Source organism: Rhinoraja longicauda, chromosome 3 (assembly GCF_053455715.1).
Source record: "Rhinoraja longicauda isolate Sanriku21f chromosome 3, sRhiLon1.1, whole genome shotgun sequence".
Taxonomy (NCBI): Eukaryota; Metazoa; Chordata; class Chondrichthyes; order Rajiformes; family Arhynchobatidae; genus Rhinoraja; species Rhinoraja longicauda.
This window is the reverse complement of record NC_135955.1, coordinates 62,200,071-62,212,020: the sequence shown is the minus strand read 5'-3', so window position 1 is coordinate 62,212,020 and position 11,950 is coordinate 62,200,071.

Genomic DNA, 11,950 nt, shown 5'->3' with positions numbered 1-11,950 from the left:
TGCATAACAGACTTTTATGTAGACTTCTAAAACATCGACACCACATCTGTAGCCCCCCCCACCCCCTCCCCTCTCTGTCAGCTCTACTTGCTACATGAAGGGCTCCAGCAAATTAGTCAAACATGATTCTCTTTTCATAATTCACGTTGACTTGGTTTGATTGCATTTAACACCTCTAAATGCCAAGGTACTTCTTTCTTAATAACAACCACAGATGATAACCTTACTGGCCTAGTCTGCTATGATCTCCCTCCATGCTTGGACAACAGAATCACATTTACAGTTCTCCAACCGGTTCGCCACTACCCATAAAATGTTTAAATGCAGACCATTGGGTCTTGGTGACTTGTCCACCTTTATTCCAATTGGTTTTTCCAAAAGCTTTTTCCTTGTTGCAGTTTGCAATAGGAGACTTATTGTTGCATTTGTTTAAGAGAACGGTACATTGTAAAGAATTTACATAAAGTACATCTGGAAATCTAACTTCTTTTATATTATAGATATTTTCCTCTAAACCATTGCCAAATGCAGATATAATACTTGCTCAGTAAACCAGGGTGCTCTTGTGGTTGAGGGGCATTTCCTTGAACTCCTGCTGGTGGCTTTGCAAGTCCCAGCATATCCTGTTTGAGAAAGGCAAAATGAGACGTAAACATACATTTTAAAACATGAAAAGTCCTGTAGGTGCGGTATGGGGTAGCGATCAGCCATGTGGCGATTATTGGCGTCTCAATGCTGTCACCACGGCTGATCGCTACCCCATACCGCACCTACAGGACTTTTCATCTGGGCTGGAAGGAGCGGTGGTGTTTTCCAAAATCGATTTGGTGTGAGGATACCATCAGATTCCGGTGCGACCGGAGGACATACAAAAAACTGCAACTATTACTCCGTTCGGGTTGTTTGAATGGTTGCGTATGCCTTTCGGTTTAAAGAACGCGGCACAGGCTTTCCAGCGACTGATGGACCGCGTGGGCCGGGGTTTACCCTTTTTGTTTATTTATTTAGACGACATCCTGGTAGCCAGCCCCTCAGTGCAGGAACACCAGGCCCATTTGCGGACCGTGTTCCAGCGGCTCCAAGACCACGGGCTCATTATCCAACCCTCCAAATGTCAATTCGGCCTGCCTGCCCTCGATTTTCTAGGGCACAGAATTACTCCTGCCGGCGCCGCCCCTTTGCCCGAGAAGGTGGAAGCTATCCGGGCTTTTCCCAGGCCCACCACAGTAAAAGGGCTGCAGGAGTTCGTAGGCATGGTTAATTTCTACCATAGATTCGTTCCGGCAGCGGCGCGAGTCCTGCGCCCGCTTTTCCAATGCCTTGCAGGGAATCCGGTAGAGTTGTTGTGGTCCCCGACCGCAGAGTCGGCTTTTACGGCAGCTAAGGCAGCCTTGGCAGACGCCACCATGTTGGTCCATCCGAGCCCCTCCGCCCCCACGGCCCTGACGGTTGACGCCTCTGACGTAGCGGTGGGTGGGGTTCTGTAGCAGCCTTTAGCGTTGGCAGCCTTTAGCGTTTTTCAGCCGGCAACTAAATTCGGCCGAGCTGAAATATAGCGCATTTGACCGAGAGCTTCTAGCTCTCTATTTAGCTGTCCGTCATTTCAGGTATTTCCTCGAGGGCCGCCCATTCGTGGCATTTACAGACCACAAGCCATTAACATTTGCTTTTTTGAAATTGTCTGACCCATGGTCGGCCCGCCAGCAGCGGCACCTGACTGCTATCTCCGAATTTACCACAGATGTCCGTCATATCGCAGGTAAGCTTAATGCCGTTGCTGACGCCCTGTCTAGACCTGCTTTTCCCCCTATTTCGGCGGTGGACTGCGAAGTGGATCCCCAGGAGCTCGCGGAGGCACAGCTCCTAGCGGATACCGTTTCGGCTTACCAGTCCACCACTTCGGGATTGAAGTTGGCCCAGGTAGCTTGTGGGTCGGAGGGCACGAAAGTCTGGTGCGATGTTTCTCTTCCTCGTCCCAGGCCGGTAGTACCGCCCTCCCTTCAGCGCCGGGTTTTCGATGCCATTCATGGGCTGGCGCACCCGTCCATCCGCTCCACCTCTGCCTTGGTAGCAGCGAGGTTTGTCTGGCATGGCCTGCGGAAACAGGTAGCGGGGTGGGCACGTTCCTGCGTGCCCTGTCAGACCGCTAAAGTCCAGCGCCACGTCCAGCCCCCCGTACAGGATTTCGAGGTCCCGGCTTTTCGTTTTTTCCACATCCACGTGGATTTGGTCGGGCCTTTGCCTTCCTCCCGGGGCTACACCCACCTCCTCACGGTGGTGGATCGGTTCACCCGGTGGCCAGAGGCTTTCCCATTGTTTGATATCTCGTCAGCGTCTTGTGCTAGGACTTTGGCCCTTCATTGGGTAGCTCGTTTCGGGGTCCCGGCAGTTATTACAACTGACAGAGGGCCACAGTTCACTTCGTCCCTCTGGGCCGCGCTGGCGGAACTGTACGGGTCCAAGTTACAACCCACAACTGCATATCACCCCCAGGCAAATGGACTCGTAGAAAGGTTCCACCGCCAACTTAAGGCGTCCCTCAGTGCAAGGCTTGAAGGCCCGGACTGGGTAGACCAACTCCCTTGGGTTCTTTTGGGCATCCGGACTGCTCCTAAGCCAGATCTCGGTGCGTCGTCCGCAGAGCTAGTATATGGCTCGACACTTCGAGTACCCGGAGATCTGTTTCCGGACCCTTCAGCCCTGCTCCCTACAGTCCCATCAGCGTTAGCATCTCTCCGGGAACGGGTGGGCTCCCTGGCTCCAGTGCCGACTTCACGTCATGGGTGTCCCATGGTACATGAACCATCTTCCCTGAAGGACTGTGAGTTTGTTTTTCTGCGTAAAGATGCCTATCGCGCCCCGTTGCAGAGGGTCTATCAAGGGCCGTTCCGGGTTTTACGTAAGGGAACGGCTACTTTCACCTTAGACATGGGCGGCAAGAGTGAACTAGTCTCGGTGTCCCGGCTCAAACCTGCCCATTTGGACCCGGATCAACCAGTCCTGGTCGGGCAAACCCCTAGGAGAGGCCGACCTCCGTTAGTTCCGCCCAGTCCAGAAACCCCCGTTCCGACAGTTCCTCCAGGACCCCCCGTTTCGGCAGTTCCCCCAGGACCCCCCGTGCCGGTAGTTCCTCCAGAACCTCTCGTTCCGGCTGTTCCACCAAGTCCGGAACCTCTGGCTCCTGTGGTTCAGGCTGTCCCTCTCCGTACTCGTTATGGTCGCGAAATCCGGCTCCCAGCTAGGTTCCGCACCTCGGGTTCTGGGGGGGGTCATGTAGCGACCATAGAGAATGGTCCAGGTCGTCGAACCCTCGGATTGGCCAGCGAGGTCACGTGGGAACGCGACCATGGGGATTGGTCCATGGAACGACATCGCTGATTGGCCAGCGATGTCATGTGCGCGTTTGGCGCCCGATTTAGTCAGTTCGGCGAAGTCTTCAAGGAAGACAGTAAGTTTGTATTGGTTGTCCTGTACCTTGTTGTTTAACTCTGTATTCGTGTATTGCGGCTGCAATAAACTTCGTCTACAACCAACAAGTTTCGGACTCGCCATACGTGCTCCTTTAAACGTGGCTTGATGTCAATGACATAATACTCCACAGGTCGCTTATTTCTCTTCCACTGCTCTCACTTTCTCAAAAAATTAATTACACTAAATAATAAATAAATCCAGCTTCAGCACGGAGAAATAAGTATGATTTTGAATAATTCAGTTTTATGCCTTCTGATATGCAAGAATAATTATATTCTAAAGGTTGATCTTGCTTCAAGTCTTCTGTTCTCAAAGCTTTCTTCCCTTCTTCACCGTCACCTGTCATGACGATGAGTCGTGATAATGATATGCAAATATCTAGCACTTTGTATCAGCTGACTTGGAGGTCAGATGGTGTGTGCGCTGTGCAAGCCAAGGCAGGAGGCCATGGTCAGCAGAAACAGCAATAGAGACTAAGGAATATAAGCTGTAAATATTGTGTCAGTATCATTATTCCACATCAGAGGTGAAGATGTAACATTGGCAACGAGGGTATTTTGGATTTTGAATATTTTGGACATTTTGGATTCTGAATCCGTGGCTACGAGCTAGAAAAAGGTTAGAAAAAGGTCATAATGGCAGTTGATGGAGCTGATTTCTTAGCACTTCGCGGAGTTCCACACTTCGAGCCGACGGGTGATGCGAGTACCGTCAGTGTGAAGTGGAAAGCGTGGCTGGAGGAATTTGGGGCCTACACCGACAGCCGCGGGATCTTTCTTGATGAGAGAACGCCGGGGGCAGAAGGCGCAGTGGAGAGCGGAGCTTCTCTTCACCGCGGGGCCAGCAGTTCGTGAAATGTTGAAAACATTCCCTGACACCGGAGTGAAGGAAAACTATAAGAAAGCCGTTGATGCATTGAACAGTCATTTTGTGGTGGTGCCGGATGCTACGTTTCAATGCCATTTATTCTGCAAAACAAAACAGGAGGAGGGCGAGATTGTTGCTCAATTTGTGACCGTGGGTGACTTTTAATTTCACTGCACATCTTGAATGTGTATGTGACAAATAGACTTGACTTGACTTGACTTGAAGACTCAGTCAGGTGTCTGTAGGATGTAAATAGATGTGGAATTTCACAGCATGAAATTGAACGATTCCAAGACTGGGCAAGTTAACTGGCTGTCCTATGTGAGATTGAGTGTTACAGGTGTGGCAACAAGGGTCACATCGGGAAAGATGCAAAAGGTAGAACATGTAGCAAGTGTGGAGACAAAGATCATTTTGCAAAGAAATGTAAAAGTAAGGCCAGGGACACAAGACACGTGATTGCAACAAGAGTGAATCTTCCAAGGCAAGGGAGGAAGGGGAGTCCAGTGACAAGATAGACAGACCTTGGCAGAAAAAGAAGGGGCATGTCCGTCATGTAGAAGGTGATTTCGGAAGTGATGAGGACAGTGATGAACCTGGTGAGCATGCTGTTAAACATAGAAACATAGAAACATAGAAAATAGGTGCAGGAGTAGGCCATTCGGCCCTTCGAGCCAGCACCGCCATTCAATATGATCATGGCTGATCATCCAACTCAGTATCCTGTACCTGCCTTCTCTCCATACCCCCTAATCCCTTTAGCCACAAGGGCCACATCTAACTCCCTCTTAAATATAGCCAATGATCTGGCCTCAACTACCTTCTGTGGCAGAGAATTCCACAGATTCACCACTCTCTGTGTGAAAAAAAACTTTCTCATCTCGGTCCTAAAAGACTTCCCCCTTATCCTTAAACTGTGACCCCTTGTTCTGGACTTCCCCAACATCGGGAACAATCCTCCTGCATCTAGCCTGTCCAACCCCTTAAGAATTTTGTAAGTTTCTATAAGATCCCCCTCAATCTTCTAAATTCCAGCGAGTACAAGCCGAGTCTATCCAGTCTTTCTTCATATGAAAGTCCTGCCATCCCAGGAATCAATCTGGTGAACCTTCTCTGTACTCCCTCTATGGCAAGAATGTCTTTCCTCAGATTAGGAGACCAAAACTGAACGCAATACTCCAGGTGTGGTCTCACCAATGCCCTGTACAACTGCAGCAGAACCTCCCTGCTCCTATACTCAAATCCCCTCGCTATGAATGCCAACATACCATTCGCTTTCTTCACTGCCTGCTGCACCTGCATGCTTACTTTCAATGACTGGTAAGTAGGCATGCAGGTGCAGCAGGCAGTGAAGAATGGAATTATCAGTTTGCATTGAATGATAGCCATCTCGAGAAAGTTATGCCAGTCGATCTTTAACCAGCGTGGAGAGAAGGTATTGTCAAACAGAGAAAGAAGCACTGGGACTAGTGTGGGCCTGTGAAAGGTTCCATGCTTACTTGTACGGCATTGAATTTGAACTTGTTACAGATCACAAGCTGCTGGAAGTGATCTACTCAACAAGGTTTAAGCCATGTGCCAGAATAGAACGCTGGGTGCTGAGACTCCAACAGTACAAGTACAAAGTAGTCCACATTGCTGGGAAAGCAAACATCGCGGACTCTCTGTCGAGACTGTTGAAGGATGAACAGCTGAGAACAACATCCACGCTAGAGATGGAAGCAGAGAACTTTGTGAGCATTGTCACAATTCAGTCAACGCCAAGAGCTGTGACAACGAAGGAAGTCGAAAGGGAATCAGAACATGATCCTGAACTCAAAGATATCAGAGAGCGTATTCACAGTGGGCAATGGGATCAATGCCCTTACAAAGCATGTGTTCCCATAAAAGATTAATTTTGTGTAATTGGTCAGTGTGTGATGAGAGGCAGCAGATTGGTGATCCCACAGGCACTATGACCAAGGATCGTGTCATTGGCTCATGAAGGACATTTAGGCATCGTCGGTACCAAATAGAATTTGCGGAGCAAAGTGTGGTGGCCAGGTTGTGAGAGAGATGCCGAAAAATCCGGCAAGACCTGCCACGGATGCCAAATCACAAGCAGGAACAACCCACCAGAACCAATTAGAAGTACAAATTTGCCAACAGGACCATGGGTTGATGTAGCTGTTGAGTTTCTTGGACCACTTCCAACAGGTGAATCAATTATGGTAGTGGTAGACTACTACAGAAGATACTATGCAATGATGAAGTTAACTACGGCAGAAAAGACTGTACAGGCATTAGCAGAGATTTTCGCCAGACACGGGTTGCCTGTTACATTGTACTCCGTCAATGGGCCAGAGTTTGTTTCCGATGCATTTGCTGAGTACATGAGAATCACAGGCATCCATCATTACAAGGTGACTCCTAAATGGCCACAAGCTAATGGAGAAGTAGAGAGACAAAGAGATGGGGATGAGCATACGAATCGGCCAAGATGAAGGGAAAAACTGGGAGGCACTGCTAGCATACGTAGCTGTATATTGGGCGACACTCACTCAACGACAGGGAAAAGCCTAGCAGAAGCCTTGTTTGGAAGGAATATTTGCACTAAAATGCCAGAAGTGCGAGAGATCATATATCATATATATACATATATACAGCGCGGAAACAGGCCTTTTCGGCCCACCAAGTCCGCGCCGCCCAGCGATCCCCGCACATTAACACTATCCTACACCCACTAGGGACAATTTTTTACATTTACCCAGTCAATTAACCTACATACCTGTACGTCTTTGGAGTGTGGGAGGATCAGGATATATATATATATATATATATATATATATATATATATATATATATGCCGACTTGAAACAAGGAGCCAGGCACTCAGAAATAATGCCTGGTGATGACGTGCTTGTGAGGCGAGAGGATGGCGGTAAGATAGACACTCCTTACCATTGCCAGCCAGACAATGTTGTATCGAGGAGCAGCAACAGGGTGACAGTCAAGTCTCCAGAAGGTGTTATCTACAAGAGGAATGTATCGAATGTCAAAAAAGTACATGTCGAGAGACATTCGAATCGAGGTGGCCCAAAGTCCTCCGAGAGCTACCGATTCAGAGGGGCCAGACGACATCTCTGAGGTGGTGACCGGTGTTCATGAGACAACCAGCATTTCCGAGGTGGTGACCAGAGTTCCAGAGGCAGCATGCTGCAATACAGGTGGTGAGCAGAGACGGCATCTGGATGACAACACCTTGGCAGATTCAACAGGCTCTGATGCTCCTGCCCCAGCTGGTCGACCAAAACGTGAAATGAGAGTCCGCAAACGATACAATGATTTGTGTTATAGATTATAGTTTTACCTAGTAATTATACAGATGCATATGACATCTGTTTAGAGGCAAAGGAAGCTTACAAGTTATTATTTGTATTAAGGGGAAAAAAAAAATTTGTGTTGTATTTGTACGTATTTAGTTAGTATTTCATAGGCCATGGTGTATTTGGCTAATAAAGCCAACATAATAATTTTTAAGGGTCAAGAATTGTTTAATTGTGGAAAAAAAAGACAGTTATAATGCATTTGTTTTGTGAGTTATTGGAACACAAATGAAAACACAAAGAAGCACAAATATGCTTCGTAAGAATTTAATTGGAAAGTATATTAGAAAGAACACATATTAATTTAAACTTTAATTCTGGTAAAGGAGGGATGTCATGATGATGAGTCATGATAATGATATGCAAATATCTTGCCCTTTGTATCAGCTGACTTGGAAGTCAGATGGTGTGTGCGCTGTATATATATATATATATATAAGAAAATAACTGCAGATGCTGGTACAAATCAATTTATTCACAAAATGCTGGAGTAACTCAGCAGGTCAGGCAGCATCTCGGGAGAGAAGGAATGGGTGAGGCCACGGTCGGCAGAGATAATAAACAGAGACTAAGGAATGTAACCTGTAAATATTGTGTCAGTATCATTATTCCACATCAGAGGCGAAGATGTGACATCACCCACCTTCCCTCTTCTGGTATCTTTGGTGTAATGGTCTCACTGTAGGTCCTGTCCAGGTAACTCTTATTTTCCCAGATGATCCCAAGGTCATCTAGTCGCCTCTCCAATGCCCCGACGCAGTCCTTCGGGAGCCGAATCTGGAAACACTTTCCACAGTTGTAGCAGCCAGAGGCGCCAGCAGTGTCCCTGACCTCCCACATCCTCCAAGCACCACACTGAATCAGCTTACCTGTCATTTCTTTACAGCATCTCACCCTCTTCAACTTTTGGCGTAGTCTCCTCCCCTCAGCCTCCTCGCCGAAGACTCGCGAGCCAAAGACTCGCGAGCCAAAGACTCGCGAGCCAAAGACTCGCGAGCCAAAGACTCGCGAACCAAAGACTCGCACTTTCCTCACAACAAGGCACTTCCCTCGACAAGGCCGCTCCCTGACAGGCCTCGCCCTGACAGGCTGCTCACTGACATTATTCTGTCAGGAATCCATTGTGGATGAAGAAAAAAAAAGATGAAAATGTCCACCTAAGGAGATGTCCACCTAAAGAGATTTTTAATTGTTCTGGCCAATTTTCTTATAGTTTGTTGTCTTGCTGGATGTGGGTACCTCATTTTTTACGTTGTGAGAAAATCCCAGACTTATTCAGCAGTGGCTAACTTAACCTGGTATCAGAAAAATGAGGTAAGTTTTCCTTTACTACTACTAACATAAAATGAATAGAATCATAGAGTCATACAGCACAGAAATAGGCCCTTCAGCCCTACTTGCCCATGCTGTCCTGGTAGCCAAACCAAGCTAGCCTGACTTGCCCATGCCTGGCCCATATCCCTCTAAAGCTTTCCTATCCATGTACCTGCCTAAGTCTTTAATATATAATTGTACCTGCCTGTGCCACTTCCTCTGACAGCTCATTCCATGTTCGCCCTACCCTCTGTGTGAAAAATGTAATCCTCAGGTCTCTTTTAAATCATTCTCCTCTCACCCTCAGCCTACATCACCTAGATTTGGAGTTTCTTTCAGCGGGGAAAGATTCTGGCTGATCACTTTACATATCCACCTAATGATTTTATAAATTTATTAAAAATTCACCCCTCATCCCTGACAGAAAAAAGATCCAGCCTCTCCTTATAACACAAATTCCCCAGACCCATTAATATCCTTGTAAAACTTTTTTTGCACCTTTTCCAGTCTAATGGCATCATTCCTCAAGCAAGGTGACCAGAACTGTACACAGTACTACTCCAAATGTGGTCTTACGAACACCTGAAACATGACAAGTACTTTACTCAATACACTGACTGATGAAGACAAGCATGTCAAATGACTTCTTCACCACCTTGCCCACCCCTGTTGCCACTTTCATGAAACTCTGAACCCCTAGAAATCACTCTGTTCTACAACAGTTCTCAGGGCTCTATTTACACTGAATGTATCTATGTATGGAATATCTGAACTGATTAGGTTGCATGCAAAACAAACCCTTTCTCTCGGTACATGTGACAATAATAAACCTAAACCTAAACTGTTATTGTGTAAGTCTACCTGGATTTTTCTTACCAAAATGCAACACCTTGCATTTATCTGAACTAAACTCTAACTGCCATTTGTTGGACAATTAGTCCAGCTGATCAACATTCTGTTGTAAGCCTAGAACTGTGAACTGTTTGCGTGCTACTGTATGTTTCATTTTTTTTCCTTAGTACCTAATCAGATGTACAGCACTTTGGTCAACGTGGGTTGTTTTTAAATGTGCTATACAAATAAAATTGACTTGACTTGACTTGACTAGATAACCTTCTTCACTGTCCACTTTACTACGGATTTTAGTGTCATATACAAATTTACCAACCATGCCAACTACATTCACATCCAAACCGTTAATATAAATACAAACGACAGTGGATCCAGCACTAATCCCTATGGCACACCACTTATTACAGGCCTCCAGTCTGAAAAACAACCCTTTACCCTCTTCAAGTCAATTTTATGTCCATTTGGCTAGTTTGCTCTGGATCCTCTGTGATCTAACCTTCCAAACCTTCCTACTATGTGGTCCGTTCTTTCTAGTAATGATTTGGATGTGAATTTAGGACTTCAACTTTAGGAACAGTCCTATCCTTTTCTATAACTATTGCATAACTAATAGAATGATAGTCACTGGTTTAAAGTGTTTCCCCACTAACACTTCAGTCACAAGTCCTGCCGTATTTCCCAAGAAGAGCTTAAGTCTCTTCCTTCTCTAGCACGGCCATTTACATATTGATAGAACGGCAATTTTCACATTTCATATTCCAGAAGTCAGCACTTGAATTGCAACATGCTGTTCTTTACGTAACATTACAAACTTTTCTATGATATTTCACATCTGCGCTGAGGAAATCTGGAGCCTAGTTTAGTTTAGCTTCTTATTATTGTCATGTGTACTGAGGTACAGTGAAAAGCTTTTATGTGCGTGCTATTGTCAAAGAAAACCCCCCACAATCAAACCATCCACAGTGCACAGATAAAGGGTAGATGTACAGCATTTAATGCAATATATAATATTGAAGTCCCAATAAAGTACGATTCAATATAGTTCAAAGGACTCCAATGAGGTACATAAAATGTCAGGTCCACACTCTCGCTGATGAGAGGACTGTTCAGTTGACTGATGGCAGTTGGACTAATGTGCCTGAATCTTGAGTATGCATTTTCACACTTCTGTACCTCTTGCTTGAAGGGAGAGGGGAGAAGAGGGACTGGGGTGAGACTGGTTCTTGGTTATGCTGATGGCCTTGCCGAGGCAGCCTGAAGTGTGGATGGAGACAATGGAGGGGAGGTTGTATTGTGTGATGGACTAGGCTACGACCACAACTCTCCACAAGTTCTTGTGGTATTGGATGGAGCTGTTCCCACCCAGGCTATGGTTACACCTTTTTTTAAAATTCAACAAGGGGTCCATGTTAGTACTGAACATGAATTATTTGGATCTGACCAGAATAAAGAGAAAAAAGATGGGAATTAATCAACCACAGGAGCTTTGTTCGCTAATCAATCTTATTAGCAAAACAAGAAATGAATACCATACAAGGGCTCGTGGATGCAAATTAACACAGGGAAGAAAAACACTTTAGTTGTAATACTTCTTGTGACAGCAACAATTTGAAAGCTACCTTGTAATGAAGATTTGAAAAGCTAAATTCAGAAGCCACCTTTTGACCTCCATAATTGCTGTCTCATATCTTCCTAGAGCAACTGTTGGCTGTTAATTGCAACCTCCTAAATATAAAGAGGAAGACACAAGGAACTGCAGATGCTGAAATCTTGGGTACAACAGAAAGTGGTGGAGAATCTCATTGGGTCAGGCAGCATATGTGGAAGGAATGGATAGGCTACATCTCAGGCCAGGATCCTTCTTCAGACTTTGAAACATCGACTATCCATTCCCTCCACAGATGCTGCCTGACCTGCTGAATTCTTCCTGCACTTTGTTTTTTACTCCTAAATATAATTTTTTTTTAATTTACTGTTATTCGTGTGAGTATATCATACTATGTATACATGTTTATTGGTACATTAAACAGAATAGGAACACAGGCCTTTGCATGTTTGGTTTCCAGGATTTTTATTGGCTT